Genomic DNA, 22934 nt, shown 5'->3' with positions numbered 1-22934 from the left:
ATGTCTGAGGCCATCATGCTGGCCCTAAGTAGTACCAGTACAAAGTCTCACAGGCACACTCAACCTAAATTATAAGGGTACACTTCAATGTTCAGTAGTGGGGGAAGGATTCGCCTACCTGTTATAGGAGTTGAAAGAAAGAGACTGGCACACACAGTTGCTATTCCACATGGCGATCCCATACGTTTATAGTGTCAACAGACTGCACACAACATCAAGTGTGAAAAAGCAACTGTGTGCTGGTCTCTTTCACTGAACTCTAAACAATAACACATAGATGTCATCATATTACAGCTATGTCAATGTCCACATATTATTGACAGGAGGAAGCTGAGGCTTTTCCTACACAGGAAAGTAAATGGCTTACTATACAAGGCAACAAACTACAACACAAAAATGTGACAAAACCATAAAATAATTATCAGGTGAAACGATAGTTATATTTTATTTATATAGTGCCAACATATTCCGCAGACTAAGATATGTCAGTCCCTAACATAGTGAAGCTTACAATATAAGGTCACACACACACACACACACACACACACACACACACACACACACACAGCAAGCCAGCAATGCCAACTGCTTTAAGTAATTCTGACCAGAGAGTAGATGGGGTATTCCTGTGGAATTCTACTTGTCACACCATGCCCTTACTAAATCGTCCTGATGGCTATCCAAGCAAGGTAGGTAACATATTGATGTAATCAAACACCTCCCCATGAACCACATGATAATAATAAGGGTCAGCACTCATTTGAACGAAGGCACTTGCGTTTTCTCACTGGTCCATTAGAAAAAACACTCACAGAACTCTATGACTTAATAGTAGTCAATATTCTAACTACCAGAGGTAAGAAAAAACTTGTATCACTTGTACTACTTTCTGTACTGTTTCTGCTGTAAAACCACAAAGCCAAACACTATCTAAACCGAACCTTGTCGAGAATTAAGCTATTTAGAAATAAAGGAGCAGTATACCTATTTGTTCAACATAAATTCTGTGAATAGGCCTCGTGCTGAACACACTTTTTTTGCCTATTATTTTAATAATGAAAAATATGTTGCTGTTTTTATATTTCTTCAGCTAAACAGGACAAATTGGGAAATTGAAGCTACTCTGTGTTTGATGTTTGCAAGGTATTATATAATTTGTTTACCAGGATACAACTACCCCTTAAGCCCTTTGTTGTATTAATTATGGTGTGCACAGTAAAACAGGGCTTAAATAGCCTAGTAAAAAGGGACCAGTTTTGTACCAAAGAGCAAATGAATAGTAGAGGGCAATTAAAAAATGAGCGCAACAAAAAAATGGATGCCTTAAAGGGGTTGATCACCTTCAAACAACTAGTTTTTAAATAGATCACCAGAAATTACAACTTTTTCCAATTACTTTGTATTTTCTATGTGTTACTGTTTTTCCAATATTGAAGTGTAAAGTGTCATTTTTCACCTTCTAAAGCAGCTCTTGGAGGGGGGGTCGCTGACCCTGTAAACTGTTCTAAATTGATAAATTTAGTTGATACATTTCTTATCTGTGTCCCTGCTGAGCAGAATCCCTGAGTTTTATTACAGGCAGCTGTTTGACTTGATACAATAGTTGCTAATAGTCCAGAGGTGCTGTTGAGAAATGTATCAACTAAATTTTGCAAAATTGTAACCTGCACCTGAATTACTGAGCTGCCAGACTGAAACGCCAGAGACATTCAACTTTAAACTTAGATTTTGGAAAAACAGTAAAAAATAGATAATGGAAAGTAATAGAAAAAAAAGTCTTTATTTCTGGGGAACAATCTGAAAACTGAAAAATGTGAAAAATGTGTTTGGAAGGTGAACAACCCCTTTAAAGTAAACATGATGTGCATATTTAGCTCCAGGCAGTATAGAAAGTCGAAAACTTCAAAACACATTTAAAATAAATAAAAAAAGTTGCTTAGAATAGACCTAGCTATAACAAAGGAACAGTTAATGTAAAGATGAACTACTTTAAAGTTCAACTTCACATGTCTAAGAGCCCTATGCCGTTAAAAGGTGCTACCTCCATTCACTCCAATAATCATTTTCCATCCATGTTTTGTCACCATTATGCTGCATCTGTGTATATAACAAAGTGTCCGGTCAAGTAATTTTCAGATAAGAATTCAAAGCTTAACCTTGCCATACCTATACAGTAAACCTATCTACCAGACTGTGCTGACTCACTTATCTCTGGTTAAGGTTAGCATTTGAAATGTGTACAGGGCAGGCCTAGACGGGTGTTGTTCATGATAAGGCAGAATGGGTAAAATTCCACATTAAGTTACATTTTGACTGACCATGTTATAATCCCTTCCAGACTAGGCTAAATACATTGCTGACTTGTTATTGGATTCTGTTATGGTGTTTATGGTATAGTTTTTATTACTAAATTACACTGTGTACATTGCAAGTAAATGAATAGGCAACCATCTCAGGTCATTTTATCTGGTGCTTTCAGAAAGAACCAGCACTTCACAATGGAACTACTTTCAGACAGGTTATTGTTCCTCCAACTCAATGTAACTGATTTGTGTTTTATGGTAAGCCGGATTGGATATTTACTATTGAGTGCTACCACTAGGTGGGGCATGTTAACATTATTAGCAATGCAGGTGCCAGTGAGCTGTTATCTGATCATCTTCCCATTGCTCTGTTGATAAACTGCTGGGGGGGGGGTAATATCACTGCAACTTGCAGTGCAGCAGTAAAGAATGACTGAAGTTTATCAGAGCACAAGTCACATAACTGGGGGCACTAGAGAAATGGACATGTCTAGTCCCAAAGCAGATTTCAAAATGAAATATAAAAAAAAAGTTAGCTCTTTTAAAAAAATGATTTCTGTGCAAAATATTAACTGATACATTTTGTAAAAAAACAAGATTTCCCTTGACAGCATATTTGGAGGGATATGGTAGGTGATAAAAAATGCAGGTTTGATTTTCCAGCCTGATCGAAGACCATATCGGCTAATTGATGCAGTCCCCGACCATTGGCTGGTGATCCCATCACTGTAATCCGATCGTTTGCCCGTAGGGCCAAACGATCGGATTAGCCCGATATCGCCCACCTTTTGGTGGGCATATTGGGGGAAGATCAGCTCATTTTTGACCTTGCCAAACAAGCAGATCTTATAATGTATGGCCTGCTTCCATGGAGGAGACTGGGCAGGCAGCAATTGAATAGGCTCGAGGAGGAGTTCATCATGTCATGCTCAGTCCTTAAGTGTATCTCAGCAGTCTGGCCTGCCTTCACTGCTGTAACAATTGCCTCCTATGTTCCTGCCCTGTCAGCCTCCCAATGAAACCGCACTAATTGTCTCTTACATTTCTGCACTCCCTGATGTCCTGCACAGCTAATGTACAAGTATGGGATCCTTTAGCCGGAAACCAGTTAGCCAGAAAGCTCGGAATTATGGGAATACAATAATTCAATTTTTTTAAATGATTTCCTGTAATAGTAAAAACAGCACGTTGTACTTGATCCTAACTAACTATCCTAACTATAATTAATCTTTATTGGAGCCAAACCAATCATGTTGGGTTTAACTGTTTAACTGTTTAAATGATTCTTAGTAAATTTAAGATACGAAGATCCAAACTAAAGAAATAACCCTTATCCGGAACACCCCAGGTATAACAGGTAGTAAACATATGGCTGTATTTTTTTTTTTTTAAAAAAAAAAAAGCATTTTTAATAAATAAAAAATGGAAGTGAAAGGCTTCCATCATTTTCTGCACAAACCGAATATACAGTTTACAAATTGCAAGCAATATATTTCTGGACATTTACCTCTGTAACTCTCTGCAAATTATCACATACTGTGATATTAATTATTTTCTCGAATAGGATGAAAATAAATATCAATGTACAGAAACAGAAAATGATCAATTGCAGGAGTTCCAGAGAAAGCAAATCCTTGATGAACGTGCATGAACATGCACTGTTTGTGTATCTTTTATAACAGACACTGGGAATAGAGAGAGATGCAGGCAGGAGGGTGGGAGGAGTTTCCCTGCTGCAGAGTTCAGCCTGTCAGTCAGTGCTATAACCATTTCCTGTCAGAGAAAGGTTCTCTCTGCAATTCTAAGATAAGGACATTTTTACTTTCAAAAGTTTCTTCCTTACATCATTACATATTGTGAGGAATGATGAATCATATACCCAAATATGAATATTACAGGTCTCCTTTAAAATAATGGACAGTAAGCATGTTCATCTCTAGTCTTACTCATTGAACTCACATTAAACAAGGGGAAATACTGTATTTTTAGAATTGGAAACAACATCAGCAACACCTGATTCAGGTACTATTCAGTTATATTACTGAGTTTCCTGTAAATATGCTTCATTTCTCACATTGTAAGAATACAGCAGTTTCAGAGAGTGTGGTTTCCCCCAAAGGAGTTGAGTTTAGCTTTGACATACCTCCCAACATTTTGGAAATAAAAAGATGGAGAAAAAGAGGGGCACATTTTTGACCACACCCATTTTGTGGCCACTCCGCCTAATTACCATGTTCATTTGGCAGGTTATGAAAGTTTGAACATATTGTTGTGGTTATTTTTTCAGTTATTACAGTTTTGCTATTGAAGGTGAATTACCCTTCAACTGTGAGTTTAACTTCTCCAAAGGGACCTGTTATCTTATATTGTTACAATTACTTATTTGCTTATCTCAAAATTGTTACAAAATTATCTTATCTGCATGGCTGTTCTGGGCTCTCTGCCAAAAGCCAATTAAGTTAGAAACATTGTTTCTTTTTCTGGCTGTTCAGTGCAGAGAAAAGCAAGACTTTCCATCACAAACCAGGGACTGCAGGTTGAGCGGTCAAAAGAGGGACTGTCCCTCTGAAAACGGAACACTTGGGAGGTATCGCTTCAACGAAAAAAATTAACTGTCTGTGGGAAGAAGGATCACATTTTTGGCCAAATTCAGCCTAATCCTGAGTGTTCAGCCAAATACAATCCTAACCTTTAAATTCTTGTGACTTTAAAGCGATTGGCTTAACTATGCAAATTATGGTTCAGATTTGGTATGGTATTTTGCTTAATCTTTATGGGTTCGGTGGACACCTACAAAATGACATTACCCAGAAGAAACAAAGAAAAATGCACATGCACTTTAGTGTTAAGCAAGTGGTGTTTGCTTTAAGCATGCTGCTGGATATACAATATATGTACGAGTAAACGTTTCCATACCAACAATAAAAGCTTTCGGGAAACAATGGAAAAAAGGCATAAACAAACTGTCTAGAGGAAAATGACTTGCCTAGTGCAACCGAAGAACAGCATGTGACTTAGATGGTATCAATACACTGACATTTTTGCATGTGTTTCAGCTTAAGGGACAGACAATACATGCAGTTCACACACAACAGTAATTACGCTTCAACAAATTGCATTATAGGATTGTATACACAATCCTATAATACATTGTATATGTATATATATATATATATAAAAAAATAATACATATATATATATATATATATATATATACAGTCCAAATACTGGTGCACTCAAAACAAACGTTAATGCCTAGGTGCTGGTTATAACAGAACATGTATACAGCAAAAAAAAACGCACACACAGGCCTTTTCAAAGGTGCAAAATCCAAAAATGATGTTTATTCCAACGTTTCGGCTATTCACTGATGACGGCTTAAGTGAATAGCCGAAACGTTGGAATAAACATCATTTTTGGATTTTGCACCTTTGAAAAGGCCTGTGTGTGCGTTTTTTTTTTGCTATATATATATATATATATATATATATATATATATATATATATATATATATATATATATATATATATATATACACCAAGCTTTCTTGTGAAAAATCGAAATACGTGTATTAAAAAATGCATGTACAGCCTTTTAAATTAGGGATGCACCGAATTCACTATTTTGGATTCGGCCGTACCCCTGAATCCTGTGAAAGATTTGGCCGAAAACAGAACCAAATCCTAATTTGCATATGCAAATTAGGGGTGGAGAGGGGAAAAATGTACTTTGTTTTGTGATACAAAGTCACACGATTTCCCTCTCTGCCCCTTATTTGCATATGTAAATTAGGATTCGGTTCGGCCTGACAGAAGGGTTCAGCCGAATCTGGATCCTGCTGAAAAGCTAATATTGTAGTGTAGTGCTGCCCCGTGTGTGTATGTGTATATATATATATAAATATATATAAATATATATATATATATATATATATATATATATATATATATATATATATATATATATATATATAAACCAGAGGGGGTATGTGTCAGGTCCCAGAGATCCAATTAGTTCCCCATGTGTAAGAAAGAGAGGCAATATTTCAAATTAAGTTTAAATAAAAATAGAACGAGACAGAACCCCGGAGTTGAAGAGAATACCTGTGTGGCCACATGAGAAACATAGAAAGGGCAAACAAGGGTTAAATTAAACATAATCTAGTGATGAATCATTAGTTAAAATTTATAAAATTAAGAAATGAATTGGGTGTAAAACCCTAGAAAGTAAAGGGGATCCAATTGTAGAGAGGAGTTATTCCACGAAATGACTGAGAGCTTTGTAAATTATGGAACATCTACTCAGAGACGGACAAACTAGCAACAATGTTTAGCGAAGTTACAATATTGATACATTTAAGTTTGCTACTTTGTTTTTTTTATGTTTTTAAACTAACGTATACCAAGGGATGAATTGTATAAAGCATTAATTGATTATATGTTTTTAATTAATGGAGGTTGGGATTTATTTGTATTTACAATGACATGTTTAATGAGGGGGTCGCTTCATTATGATGATATCTATACGTCATGGGTAATGCTGCTGTTTCCCGCCACAACACAGATTTAAGGCATCCTTCATTGCTTACTTTACACTTTGAGAAAGGCCGTGGGTCGGCCGAAACATCAGATTGTGGTTTTAAAGTAAAACATATACTTTAATTTGTTTAGTTTTGTTGTTGTTTTTTTTTAAAACGTAACTTTCTGTGCTGGCCTTCCAATCTGTGCAAACCACTGCTTATTTGCTAGGGTAAATTGGACAATAGTGACCAGACTTAAAAAATCCCAAATTGGGGAGCTGCTGGACAAAAAAGTAAAATATTTTTAAAAAAATAAAGACCAACTGCGTTAATTAAAAGGTGAAACCACTTTGAGTAAAAATGTTATACTGGTGTAAAATATTTTATTTTTTTATTATTATAAACCAATAATTGTTTAGTTTCTCCTTTAATTTCAACTCCACCTTGTAATAAGCCAGGTGTGGGAGATGTTATTCAGAATGCTGGGGACCTGGGGTTTAGCGGATAAGGGATCTTTCCATAATTTGGATCTCCATACCTTAAATCTACTAAAACATCATTTAAACAGAAATGAAACCCATTGATATTGTTTTTTATCCAAATATGTCTTATAATATATTAGCTGAGATCAAGTACAAGGTACCGTTTCATTACTACAGAGAAAAAGGAAATAATTTAAAAAATTTTAATGGATTATAAAGGGGTCTATGGGAGATTGCGTTTCCGTAATTCGGAGATTTCTGGATAACACATCCTGTACCTGTAATGGTATTAGGGTTATGGCACACAGCATGTTTTGTCACCTAAGCTAAATCAACTCCAGCTCGGACAGCAAAACATTCAAAAATTTGTATTGAGGTCCATTTAATTCTTTGATTTGATTCTGCCGTCAAGTGCAGGAGAAGACAGTTCTGCGTAAGTACACAATCCCAATGCTCTCAGAGGGGAGATTAAGGGTCTAGTTATCAATTTTGAGGTCAAGTGAAAAAAGGGCCATAAAAAAAAAAAGCAATGGAACGTGAACATTTTGTCTTGAAAAACGCAAAAGAATAGTATGTGGTTTTCTCAGATGCAAGTTGCATTACAGAGAGAATCACATTGTTCTATTCATTTTAATGAGGCTAAAAACTCAAATGTTTTAACTAACTGGCAAAACAAATAAAGTTGTTTATTCATGTTTATTTGTCATGCTTTTTCTTGAATTGTTGAAAACAGGCAAACTAAATTTTTCTTAAATCGTCCCTAAAATTTACCAGGCAGTTTGTCTATGCCATAGGCAATACTGAAAACTGTCTCTGCTTAAACACTCATATCACGTTTATTGCTCAAATGTGCACACAAAAGCATTTTTAAGCACTTACATGATGGAGGTTTACAAGTGACTCCAAGAGACCTGTTGCATTTTGTTGACCCTGAAAGCTGCACATTTTTATTATCCGTTATATACAGTGCCAACATATGCTGCAGAGCTTTACAGAGATTATACCATATTCACATCAGTCACTGTCCCAGTGGAGCTTAAAATCTCAGTCCCTATCACATTCACAGGCCCGGATTTGTGGCAAGGCCACAAAGGCCCGGGCCAGCAAATTCCTAGGGGCGGCATGCCGCCCAGCCACTCTTTACGGAGCACCATGTGCTCCGGTGTACCTCAAATCCGGCCCTGCACATTCACACACACACATGCTATGGTCAGTTTTTTCAGATGACAGGATTAGAGCAAGAAAACCTCAGAGCAACATACTGGTTTTTGAAGAAATATAAGGCCTAAAATATATATTTAGAGACAAAACGAATTAAGGCAAAAAACATTGTGGGATCCATACTGTGTTAATCTTGTGTTAAAGGAAAAATATACCCCTCAAACAATGTAGGTCTCGATGAAAAGATACTGCATAAAACAGCTCATATGTAAACCATTCCCATAATAATATACTTTTTTAGCAGTATGTACCATTGGGTAAAAATAGAAAATTGCCATTTAAAAAATAAGGGCCACCCCCCTGGGATCGTATGATTAACTGTGTACACAAACATACCAAACAAACTATACTTGTTAGATCACATGAGCCAATTAACAGAAAGAGTTCTGTCTTTTGCTTCCACACTTCTTCCTGTTACAGTTAGAGTTGCATTATTTCTGGTCAGGTGATCTCTGAGGCAGCACAGAAACCATTACAAAATGGTGGTTCAAGGCAAGAGATGTAAAAGGGCAAAATGTACTTAAATATATATACCAGTTTGATAAGATTCTTTAATATGCCACTTCATTTGAGATAAAGGGGCAAATTCACTAAGATTCGTAGTTGCGCCAGGCGTAACTTCGCCGCACTTCGCCAGGCGTAGTTGCGCCAGCGCTCCGCAAATTCACTAAAATCCGAAGTTGCGCACAGGGGTAGCGTAAGGTTGCGCTAGCGTTGATTCGCTAAGCGAAGCGAAGTTACGCTAGCGATGGTTAATTTGCATACAGCGCCAAATTCAAATTTCAATGGAGGAATATGTAGAATCACTACAAATGCCTGGGAAACCTTCAAAACATCAAATACAATTTTTGCCCTACACATGTGCCCACTGTATAGTTAAGTTGCCATGAGTGAAGAAATGTAGGGGGGAAGGAGGGGAGCCCCAAAAAATGTTTCGATCTTTTTCAGCCTATCACCCATAATATAGAAAAAACACCAGCGTTTTTTGGGACTTAGAAAAAATTGGAACTTTTTTTGAAGCAATCCCTATCTACTCTATTGCGCTTCGCCTGGTCTGAGGTGGCGAAGGAAGTCTAGCGTAAAAGGTAGCGTTCAGTACACTGCGCGCGTTAGTGAATTTGCGTAGTTACGTCCGTATCGAAAATTCGCCAGGCGTAAGGGTGCGAAGTAACACTAGCGAATTTACACCAGCGTTTGTTAGTGAATTTGCGAAGTAACGAAAATGCCCAACGCTAGCGAATTGACGCTAGCGAATTGACGCTAGCGTTAGGCGCTTCGTCGCTTAGTGAATTTGCCCCAAAGTATCTGTTGCTCAAGTATTCATTTTGGGGGTATAGTTGTTCTTTAATAATACTACAGTGGAGCCAAACCCTTCAACTACAGGAGCGTCTCAATCAATAAGGAGAGGTATGACCTATGAAAGTTGCAAAGTCTTCCTAGTTAAGAGAATAAGGAGCCTATTAACCCTTTAAGTGCCAGCAGAATTTCACATTTTGGTTACGCGAAATGCCAGCCGTTTTTGAAACATTTTGTGCTCTCTCACTTTAGGGGCATTTTCTGAGGGGAAACCTATAGTTTACCTAGGAAAACTATACATTGTTTTTTTCGGTAGAAACTGAGCTTTCTAAATCTGCCGGAGTTTTCATGTATTTCCACCTGTGCAAAAAAATTTATAGTGCTAAATACCAAAAAAAAATGAAAAATTACCATTTTTCATCGTATATCAATTTATACCAGAAAAATATTTCATTTTAGGGATGAAAATCCAACTGATTTGGAAAGCCTTATGTCTCTCGAACATGCCAATACCAGATATGTATAGTTTTAGGGAGATTTAGGATTTCTGTACAGCAAAAACTCCCGGCAGTATATTACCGAATTTTGAAAGCACTAAGGCAGAAAACGGCATGCTTTAGATTCCAAGGCAAAAAATCCTGAAACCGTAGGTTTACCCCAGAAAACCATACATTTTTGAAAAGTACACATTCTGCCGATTACAAAATGGGTAACTATGTCTCTCTACTCCCAACTACCAAACATAAAAGCTTGTCTGAAAATAGCGGTTTTTCAAAAAAAAATTCAAAATTCTGAAAAATCATTTCAAAGGTTTTATTTTGCTGCTCCGCATATCCCAAACTATATTAGGTACCAAGAAAAAGCACCTGAAATATGATTGCCAGGGGTCCACTGAACAGTTTGATACCCATTATGCATAGGTTTACCAAAGTATCTGGCATTTAGAGACACCAATATGAAGTTAGCACATCCAAATTGATCAGGACTTTACTTCAGCTACTGAGAAATCAACACATTGACTGCATTTTTTGTGGGGTAAAAACACAGAAATATATGTTTACCCCCCAAACCCATATATTTTTGGAAAGTACACATTCTACTGAATCTAAAATGGGTACCCATGCCTTTCTGCTCCAAACTACTGAGTCGCAAGGCTTTCCCAAAGTTGTCGGTTTTGGTGAAATATCTGAAAATTGCCTCAAAGCTTCAACTTCCCAGCACCATATCACCCATGTGTCATTACGTACTAAGAAAAAGCACCCTAAATATGATTGCCAGGGTTCCTCTGAACATTTTGATGGCCATTGTTCATAAGTTTACCAAAGTATCTGGCATTTAGAGGCCCCAAAATGAAGTTAGCGCATACAAACAGTCCCGTGGGTAACTTCATCTAATGAAAAATCAACACATTGACTGCATTTTTGTGGGGTAAAAACACAGAAATATATGTTTACCCCCCAAACCCATATATTTTTGGAAAGTACACATTCTACTGAATCTAAAATGGGTACCCATGCCTTTCTGCTCCAAACTACTGAGTCGCAAGGCTTTCCCAAAGTTGTCGGTTTTGGTGAAATATCTGAAAATTGCCTCAAAGCTTCAACTTCCCAGCACCATATCACCCATGTGTCATTACGTACTAAGAAAAAGCACCCTAAATATGATTGCCAGGGTTCCTCTGAACATTTTGGTGGCCATTGTTCATAAGTTTACCAAAGTATCTGGCATTTAGAGGCCCCAAAATGAAGTTAGCGCATACAAACAGTCCCGTGGGTAACTTCAGCTAATGAAAAATCAACACATTGACTGCATTTTTGTGGGGTAAAAACACAGAAATATATGTTTACCCCCCAAACCCATACATTTTTGGAAAGTACACATTCTACAGAATCTAAAATGGGTACCCATGCCTTTCTGCTCCAAACTACTGAGTCGCAAGGCTTTCCCACATTTGTCGGTTTTGGTGAAATATATGAAAATTGCCTCAAAGCTTCAACTTCCCAGCACCATATCACCCATGTATCGTTATGCACCAAGAAAAAGCACCCTAAATATGATTGCCAGGGTTCCTCCGAACAGTTTGGTGGCCATTGTTCATAGGTTTACCAAAGTATCTGGCATTTAGAGGCCCCAAAATGAAGTTAGCGCATACAAATAGTCCTGTGGGTAACTTCAGCTAATGAAAGATCAACACATTGACTGCATTTTTGTGGGGTAAAAACACAGAAATATATGTTTACCCCCCAAACCCATACATTTTTGGAAAGTACACATTCTACAGAATCTAAAATGGGTACCCATGCCTTATTGCTCCAAACTACCGAGTCGCAAGGCTTTCCCAAAGTTGCCGGTTTTGGTGAAATATCTGAAAATTGCCTCAAAGCTTCAACTTCCCAGCACCATATCACCCATGTGTCATTACGTACTAAGAAAAAGCACCCTAAATATGATTGCCAGGGTTCCTCTGAACATTTTGGTGGCCATTGTTCATAAGTTTACCAAAGTATCTGGCATTTAGAGGCCCCAAAATGAAGTTAGCGCATACAAACAGTCCCGTGGGTAACTTCAGCTAATGAAAAATCAACACATTGACTGCATTTTTGCGGGGTAAAAACACAGAAATATATGTTTACCCCCCAAACCCATATATTTTTGGAAAGTACACATTCTACGGAATCTAAAATGGGTACCCATGCCTTTCTGCTCCAAACTACTGAGTCGCAAGGCTTTGCCAAATTTGGCGGTTTTGGTGAAATATCTGGAAATTGCCTCAAAGATTCAACTTTCCAGCATCGTATTGTCCATGTATCATTACCAGCATAAAGCATCCTAAATATAAACATAGGGGTCTACTAAACAGTTTGATGCCCAATATGCATAGATATACCAAACTATGTGGCGCACAGAGACCCCCAAATGACAATATGTATAGACATTTTCACGGCTGACGCGCTGGCTGCTGCAATATAACCACTCGGTGTGTGTATTATGCGACATTAGACCACCTAACAGTACAGAGACCCCAGAAAACCATATATTTTCAGAAAGTACAGATTCTGACGAATCCAATATGGGTAAATAAGTGTTTCTACTGCAAACTGCCAAACTGAAAAGCAATGCTGAACATAACGGTTTTTATCAAATTTCTGAAAATCGTCACAAAGCTTGAATTTTACCCCATTATATGCCCCACATTTCGTAACTTATCAGCATAAAACATCCTAAATATGAACGCCAGGGGTCTACTAAACACTTTGATGCCCAATATGCATAGATATACCAAACTATGTGGCGCACAGAGACCACCAAATGACAATAGTGTATATACATTTTCACGGCTGACGCGCGCTGGCTGCTGCAATATGAGCACCTGGTGTGTGTAATATGCGACATTAGACCCCCCTAACAGTACAGAGACCCCAGAAAACCATATATTTTCAGAAAGTACAGATTCTGACGAATCCAATATGGGTAAATAAGTGTTTCTACTGCAAACTGCCAAACTGAAAAGCAATGCTGAACATAACGGTTTTTATCAAATTTCTGAAAATCGTCACAAAGCTTGAATTTTACCCCATTATATGCCCCACATTTCGTAACTTATCAGCATAAAACATCCTAAATATGAACGCCAGGGGTCTACTAAACACTTTGATGCCCAATATGCATAGATATACCAAACTATGTGGCGCACAGAGACCACCAAATGACAATAGTGTATATACATTTTCACGGCTGACGCGCGCTGGCTGCTGCAATATGAGCACCTGGTGTGTGTAATATGCGACATTAGACCCCCCTAACAGTACAGAGACCCCAGAAAACCATATATTTTCAGAAAGTACACATTCTGACGAATCCAATATGGGTAAATATGTGTTCCTACTGCAAACTGCCAAACTGCAAAGCAATGCTGAACGTAACGGTTTTTATCAAATTTCTGAAAATCGTCACAAAGCTTGAATTTTACCCCATTATATGCCCCACATTTCGTAACTTATCAGCATAAAACATCCCAAATATGAACGCCAGGGGTCTACTGAACACTTTGATGCCCAGTATGCATAGATATACCAAACTATGTGGCGCACAGAGACCCCCAAATGACAATAGTGTATATACATTTTCACGGCTGACGCACTGGCAGCTGCAATATAAGCACCTGGTGTGTGTATTATGCGACATTAGACCCCCCTAACAGTACAGAGACCCCAGAAAACCATATATTTTCAGAAAGTACACATTCTGACGAATCCAATATGGGTAAATAAGTGTTTCTACTGCAAACTGCCAAACTGCAAAGCAATGCTGAACATAACGGTTTTTATCAAATTTCTGAAAATTGTCAGAAAGCTTGAATTTTACCCCATTATATGCCACACATTTCGTAACGTATCAGCATAAAACATCCTAAATATGAACGCCAGGGGTCTACTGAACACTTTGATGCCCAATTTGCATAGATATTATAAACTATGTGGCGCACAGAGACCCCCAAATGACAATAGTGTATATACATTTTCACGGCTGACGCGCTGGCTGCTGCAATATGAGCACCTGGTGTGTGTATTATGCGACATTAGACCCCCCTAAAAGTACAGAGACCCCAGAAAACCATATATTTTCAGAAAGTACACATTCTGACGAATCCAATATGGGTAAATAAGTGTTTCTACTGCAAACTGCCAGACTGCAAATCAATGCTGAACGTAACCGTTTTTATCAAATTTCTGAAAATCGTCACAAAGCTTGAATTTTACCCCATTATATGCCCCACATTTCGTAACTTATCAGCATAAAACATCCTAAATATGAACGCCAGGGGTCTACTGAACACTTTGATGCCCAATATGCATAGATATACCAAACTATGTGGCGCACAGAGACCCCCAAATGACAATAGTGTATATACATTTTCACGGCTGACGCGCTGGCTGCTGCAATATAAGCACCTGGTGTGTGTATTATGCGACATTAGACCCCCCTAACAGTATAGAGACCCCAGAAAACCATATATTTTCAGAAAGTACACATTCTGACGAATCCAATATGGGTAAATGTGTGTTTCTACTGCAAACTGCCAAACTGCAAAGCAATGCTGAACATAACGGTTTTTATCAAATTTTTGAAAATCGTCAGAAAGATTGAATTTTACCCCATTATATGCCCCACATTTCGTAACGTTTCAGCATAAAACATCCTAAATATGAACGCCAGAGGTCTACTGAACACTTTGATGCCCAATATGCATAGATATACCAAACTATGCGGCGCACAGAGACCACCAAATGACAATAGTGTATATACATTTTCACGGCTGACGCGCTGGCTGCTGCAATATAAGCACCTGGTGTGTGTAATATGCGACATTAGACCACCTAACAGTACAGAGACCCCAGAAAACCATATATTTTCAGAAAGTACACATTCTGACGAATCCAATATGGGTAAATATGTGTTTCTACTGCAAACTGCCAAACTGCAAAGCAATGCTGAACATAACGGTTTTTATCAAATTTCTGAAAATTGTCAGAAAGATTGAATTTTACCCCATTATATGCCCCACATTTCGTAACGTATCAGCATAAAACATCCTAAATATGAACGCCAGAGGTCTACTGAACACTTTGATGCCCAATATGCATAGATATACCAAACTATGTGGCGCACAGAGACCCCCAAATGACAATAGTGTATATACATTTTCACAGCTGACGCGCTGGCTGCTGCAATATAAGCACCTGGTGTGTGTATTATGCGACATTAGACCCCCTAACAGTACAAAGACCCCAGAAAACCATATATTTTCAGAAAGTACACATTCTGACGAATCCAATATGGGTAAATAAGTGTTTCTACTGCAAACTGCCAAACTGCAAAGCAATGCTGAACATAACGGTTTTTATCAAATTTCTGAAAATTGTCAGAAAGCTTGAATTTTACCCCATTATATGCCCCACATTTCGTAACGTATCAGCATAAAACATCCTAAATATGAACGCCAGAGGTCTACTGAACACTTTGATGCCCAAAATGCATAGATATACCAAACTATGTGGCGCACAGAGACCCCCAAATGGATATATAGTAGATAAAATTTACAAGGCAAAACAAAATAAGGCAGTAAAGGGTGAAATGCAAAAAAATCCAATAAAACCACAAAAATCAATGTTTTTTTTCCAGACTAGTGTTATCAGCTGTCAGAATCACAGTTTGAATATTTTAGATGGGCCAAACAGGTTATACGGCTAGAAAAAAGTGAACACAATATATGCAGAGCTGAAAATGCAATAAAATGGCTAAAAATTCAATAAAATGGCTAAAAATGCACCAAAATACCCAAAATTGCAATATAATCACCGAAATAACATACAAAAGGTATTGCACAGTACGGTTAGCGAATACGCTATGCGTAATGGCAATAAAACATTTTTTTTCAGCCAAAAAAGAAACGATGCGATAAGAAAAAAAAAAAAAAGGCCACAATGCCATGTATGTGCGTGTGCGTGTGTACAAATGGTAAATTACATGTTATGTGCGCGTGTGTGCGTGTGCACATGTGTGTAAGTGCAGTGAGTGTAAGTGACCCCCCCAATCCCCAAAAATGTATGTGTAAGTGTGTGTAAGTGTGAATCTAAGTGTGTATTACTGTAATAAGTGTGTGTTGGTGTGTTTGTGTGTGTAATTGTTGCACTAACCTGAAAAAATCGCTGGAGACTGTTGCAGGCGATCAGGAAGAGCCCCTGGAAGACATCTGCCTCGTGGTTCCTGTCTGTGTGCTGTGGGGGCGGAGATCGACGATCCGGTGCAGGCTGCAGCAGCAGGACACGTAAGTAACACGTGCCTGCTGCTGTTTTTGGGCCCCATGGCGATCGCGCCCCAGGGGCCACTCGATCCCCTGCTCTGCTCGTTGCCTAGGGGCAGGGGATCGAGCAGCTCTAACAGCCGCTCCTCCGCTCCTGAAACAGGAAATGCTGCAGAACGTAGAATCTACGTTCTGTGGCATTTCAAGTACCTTTGCCACAGAACGTAGATTCTACGATCTGTGGCATTTAAAAGGTTAATCTGCCTTTATGTTTTTGACAGTAGGAAGAAAACAAAAAATCCTAGAGAAAACCAATGCAAGTATGCAGAAAACACACAAACTCCATGAAGTGCCTTGTCTGGAATTGAACTTAGCTGAAAGGCAGTAATGCAAACCACCCAACACCTTCTTAAACGCTAACATAGCAGTATAATTATTCTTTATATAACATCAACATATTGCAGATACATTTACAAACAACTCTAAGACCACTGAAAAGGTTTCATTAATGTATACTATAAAGCTGCTTAGAATGACATTTTCTTACAATATGCAAGAAAATATGGGTGGTTTCCCTGAAAAATAAAATTAAAGTACACTGTAAAACTGAAAGCACTTTCTGCACACAGAGTTAGATTTTATAACAGCCTTTAGTTTCTTTTATAAAGAAAAGGCCATGCAAGATCAGAGCAAATGATATGAAACTGCATGACCATGTTTAGTATACCGCTTTTGCAATGAACTGTGATGCATTTGGACAAAACAGACCTACTGCTGACACTTTCAGTCATATCACATGAAGTTCATGAACCTTCTTAAAGTGCCCAAGGGATTTATAAAATGACTTTGATCTTACTAGTGGTCAGCCTAAAAAGTTGGAGTGGCAATTAAGGGTAAGTGAAGTGTGATATAACAGTGATCCCCAACTAGTAGCTTGTGAGCAACATGTTGCTCTCCAACCCCTTGGATGTTGCTCCCAGTGGTCTCAAACCAAGCACTTATTTTTGAATTACTGACTTGGAGGCAGTTTTAATTGCATAGAAAAAACACATATTCTGCCAAACAGAGCCTCAAATAGGTTGACAGGCCACCTAGGGGCTACCAAATGGCCAATCACAGCACTTATTTGGCACCCTGTGAAGATTTTTCATGCTTGTGTTACTCCCCAACTACTTTAAAATCTGAATGTTGCTCACAGGTTCAAGGGGGTGGATCCCTATGATATAAGGTCAGATTCTAAGCAATTCAGTTATTATTGGTCATTCTATTCTGCTTCTTTCCAAACTGCAACTCAAACGTGTTATCTAGTCACTGGATCCAGCATCCAAAAGAGAACAGGCAGCTTCAATCTACGATTTCACTTTTATTGCTTACTTTTGCAGTTGTAACCACTCGTATTCCTTTTTTAAACAGACTTTTAAACTAATGCTTGGTTTCTAGGGTAATTACAACCTAGAAACCAGATCCAGTTAAATGCAAAGCCTGACAGCCAAAGAACAAACTATGTATATAACTTAAAATAAAAACATCTTAACCATATTTAATAGCAAACTACAGCTCTGAAGCCTTTATGTAAAGCAGATATGATGTGAGGAAAGCCATAACCAGCAGCCATAAAACCCTTGAGGTCAGAATGAAATGCTGGATGTGGGTCTGTTCAGCTGCTATTGCCACATACAGTCATGAAAAGCAACAAGAGGAAACATACACTAGCCTGCGCATTGAATTGGTGTAACAATTGCAGCAGTGGTTTAAGCCAGAGCTGAGTAATGTTGCAGTGTATGGGCCAAGAAATAACAGCAGTCTCCAGTCATCAGCTGGCACCGGTGCTTCTGTCACAATGAATGATTCCGCCAGATGATATATTAGCTGCTGCTGCAGGCAACACCCCTATTGATAGGTGCATGAAGCAGAACACTATTCTGTCACTATGGAATCTATATGCCGCCGGCATACGCTGTAGCGCTGTACAACTGACTATGAGTGGTGCCTTGTTGTTCATTGTCTCCTGCCTGTACACACCTCCCCTAGTAGGACCGTTATCTCCAGGACTAGCCTCACTCCCCTTCTTGGTGCTACTACCTGTCCGGCTCGGCGTGCAAGGGCCCGTTGTTGGTCAGCACCGCTGCGTAGCACAGGGTCCCGGAGAGGCCTCCATATAGCTGAAGGAGCTCCTTGATGTGCACTGGCTCCGGGGCGCCGCCATGCTCTGGTGCTGCAGGCTGGACGTGGAAGCCCCCTTGTGTTCCGCCTGTTAATGCCCGGCTGTCTGCGGACGTCTGAGGGAAACTGACCACAAGGTACAGTCAAACCAATTAGCAGATGATACTCCAAGACAGACCCAATGACAGCATCGCTGCACGACCACCGCGAAGAACCCCCGAAGATCTTGCACCAATCAGAGCAAAGGACAGAGAGAATCTTCACCAACCACAACACCGTAACGCTGGATAAGCGGTTGACCAATCAGGGGCCAACAGCGACCACCAATTGCCGAGCGCCGCAGACTGATAGGCTCCAATGGGGGAATTTGTGTTTGGTTAGAAGGGAGGGGGAAGTTATAATCCCACGCTTTGCCAATCACTATCTAGTGAGCACTGTGGGGATGTTCAGCCTACGCTTTTCCAGCCAGTGGTGGGCTTGAACTCTCAGCCCAGCTGTTGAGGTCTCTCTTTGGGGCAAAGGCATGATACGGAGGTAAACCATGAATGGTGTGCGTTGTAGTCGCGTCCCTTATAATTCTCTGCTAACATCTCCTCGCTTGTATGATAGTAGTCGGAAACCTTTTCTTTAGTCTCTTCGAATACGTTTGTTATTGTGACGCACTTGTTGGCCTCTTCATTGGAACACCCAGGCCGGGGTGCGTTGAAATATGGCGCGGTCTGACTTCCCCCTTTCACAAACACGTAAAGTGTCGAAAATGAAAGTTTGAAAAGTTTTATATGTAATCGTTCCCTAATAAAATGTTGAAATTGGGCACAAAGGGTTCATTATTTTTTTTTCTGTGTTTATGGGCTAATCCAGGCATACAGATGCTTCTGAGAATCACATGCTGAGGTGACTGAGGTCACACACACACACACACACACGGCCACATTATCCCACCATTAGGCCACAATCACACCTTTAGGCCACAATCCACCATTAGGCCACATTATCACACCATTAGGCCACACTATCACACCATTAGGCCACACTATCACACCATTAGGCCACATTATCACACCATTAGGCCACATTATCACACCATTAGGCCACACTATCACACCATCAGAGTCAAGAGTGAGTTTGTCATTTCATCCATATACAGTACACAGTGAAACGAAACAACGTTCCTCTAGTACCATGGTGCTACACAACACAACATAGATGTACCAGCCACAATCCACCATAAGCTATATAAATAAATGTTAATAATTAGGCCACAAACATGAAACCCACCTGCTCACACTGTGCACAAACCACACTCCCCACACATTATGAGGGCTTTGTGGTGCAGTACACTACCTGTTCATATTTCACTACAAGTGAATTATTTATATATATGTATATATATATATATAATATATATAGTAAATTTAGACACAGTGCACACGGACATCCAAAGAGCAATCCCTGTGTGCTGGTTATATATATCAATAATAATAAGCAAAAAGAAAAACCGCACCAACAGGTCTATATACAAAAATAGAAAAAACTTTTATTAATCAACGTTTCGGCTCGACCGCTGGAGCCGTCTTCAGGAACAAAAAAATTGTGCATACTTACAAACAAACTTAAATAACCCCATTGCGCGCCAAAAGGGAAGTGACGAGTGAAAGTGGGAGTGTACAATGTGTATCAATTAGTGACATGATCCCCTTCATCTTTAATGAATAATAAATAAATAAATAACTATCCATAATGAGTATTGTGCAGTATCGCTGATCTGCGTGCCTTGTGCCAAGTGTGAGGTTAAAATCCTTAAAAACCACAGAAATCGCCGTGTGTACTACCTTCACATGTGTATGTGAAGCTAACACGGACTGCGCCCCATCAGCTATCTTAAGCTAGCTGAGACAGACTACGCTGCTGCTGCTATACACTGCTCTGTACCTGCATTTCTGAGGCGACATGTGAATGGAGGTATGTAAGAGCCGTCTTCCCTACCGATGGGGCACAGTCCGTGTTAGCTTCACATACACATGTGAAGGTAGTACACACGGCGATTTCTGTGGTTTTTAAGGATTTTAACCTCACACTTGGCACAAGGCACGCAGATCAGCGATACTGCACAATACTCATTATGGATGGTTATTTATTTATTATTCATTAAAGATGAAGGGGATCATGTCACTAATTGATACACATTGTACACTTTCACTTGTCACTTCCCTTTTGGCGCGCAATGGGGGTATTTAAGTTTGTTTGTAAGTATGCACAATTTTTTTGTTCCTGAAGACGGCTCCAGCAGTCGAGCCGAAACGTTGATCAATAAAAGTTTTTTCTATTTTTGTATATAGACCTGTTGGTGCGGTTTTTCTTTTTGCTTATATATATATATATATATATCATCCCAAAAATGAAGGTGCACACAGGGAGCCTTTGATAAATTAATTAAAAATCCATGTCTTTATTTAAATATATTAAAAACGGGACCCTCATGGCACCTTCATTTTTGGGATATATATATATATATATATATATATATATATAATATATATATATATATATATATATATATATATATATATATATATATAATATATATTCCATAGTGATGGCACTCACAGGTTTTACACACAAAAGTTAATATGGTTAAAAAGCAAAACAGGTTTATTAATCCAATGTTTCGGTCCCACACAGGAACCTTTTTCAAGGAAAGCTTGAAAAAGGTTCCTGTGTGGGATCGAAACCTTGGAGTATTTGAAATTTGGGGTTTACACTGAACCTTCCACTCCCTTTATAGAAAGAGCAGTTCTTTCAGAGCTCCTTATCTACCATTATACAAACCCCTCCCTCCCCTAAGTTACAACCTTTGAGTAGTTGTTTATCAGTGAGTTTTCAGTTAACTGGTAATTCGTATTATCAGTTACTAGAACTGATACTAGATTCAGAACTGATACAGTTTGCTAGAACCAGGAAGTGACAGGAAGTACTAAAGTGAAACTGGCTTCATTATCTTGTTAAGTGCTCAAAGTAACAAAAATATTTAATGATTAAAACAATAGTCAAAAAGTATGTTTGTCTCTAAACCCTATTAATTGAGCTTTTGTTGAAAAAGGTTTATACGGTCTCTTCAAGCAATTGAGGCTCAGAATGCACCTTTACACTGCAGTGGCCGATACAGTAAAGTATATTGTAAATCTATAAAACCCAATAAAAAAATGTTTAGACTCCTAGTGACAGCTGCAACTAAATTCAAGTGGCACAGGAGATTTAAATGATTTAAATGTAATAACTCATCTGCTGGTCCAGTTCAGTTACATGCATTTGGATTACCTTAATTGTTGAAGCCAAATATTTATGTTTACATCAAACAAGGCTTCTTGGAAGATTGGTGTTCTGTGCTGGCAAACAGGAATCAGATAGAGAGGGGATGCTGCAGCAAGGCAGTTCACAAGCAGGCAGTAATTGAAGAGGTACAGACCCACAGATCACACACACACACCAGATGCACAAACGCAAAGTGTGGGAAGTGGCTGTATTGTAGTCGAGAAACACTGCCTTTTCTATAACAACACCTTTTCTTCTTTCATGTTAACTTATCCAGTGGGGACTTGAGTTAATGGCAACTGACCGGCGACATTTAAATGAATTGCCAATTATGATTCTGGATAAATATGTTAAAATATTTGCGAGGCAGCAATAAATATTTCCCTTCAGAAAGTCTGAACTGTTGGACATGTTTACCAAGTATGAAAATATGGACCTGTACAGACACCCATGAAAACAATTTGGAGAAGCTGAGGGGTCTAATTTGTTTTTACATTCATCATATACCAACACAGACTACCTAGGTCTCACAAAAACTTTTTCAAAGTGATTCCCAAAATTTGACCCACGTTGTTTTAGGGAGAGAGAGAGAGGTTGGTTATGTTAGCTAACATAACCATGGAGGGTACAGAGAAGAATATTTATATTATGTGTTATTATCGTAAAGATATATTTTTTTAGAAGAAAGTAAAGGCTGTCCTCCACTTGAAGGGAAAAATAAGTTCCTATATTTTCATGTCTAGGAATGTTAACGGGAAGAGCTTTAACGATTCTATTGCAATAGCAAAAATGAGTGGTGAGAGTGGGCAACCTTTTTTTAGTAAGACTGGAA

The 22934-nt window shown here is 38.7% G+C and overlaps 1 protein-coding gene across 6 annotated transcripts in view; it reads right to left on the bottom strand.

Annotated features, from left to right (window-relative positions):
* st3gal-iii (st3Gal-III protein) overlaps positions 1–19711 on the bottom strand; it is a 145745-nt gene extending 126034 nt beyond the window's left edge. The window contains exon 1 of one of the 6 annotated variants that reach the window (XM_018256382.2): positions 18710–19711. The gene's annotated coding sequence lies outside the window, so the exon portion shown is untranslated. Of the gene's footprint in view, positions 1–18649 lie in introns of all 6 variants that reach the window. The other 5 variants (XM_041589109.1, XM_041589110.1, NM_001190396.1 and 2 more) reach the window with 5 other exon arrangements.
* Between the last annotated feature and the right edge of the window lie 3223 nt (positions 19712–22934).

The sequence above is a fragment of the Xenopus laevis genome, chromosome 4L, assembly GCF_017654675.1.
Source record: "Xenopus laevis strain J_2021 chromosome 4L, Xenopus_laevis_v10.1, whole genome shotgun sequence".
Classification (NCBI taxonomy): Eukaryota; Metazoa; Chordata; class Amphibia; order Anura; family Pipidae; genus Xenopus; species Xenopus laevis.
This window is presented reverse-complemented; position numbering and strand designations above follow the sequence as displayed.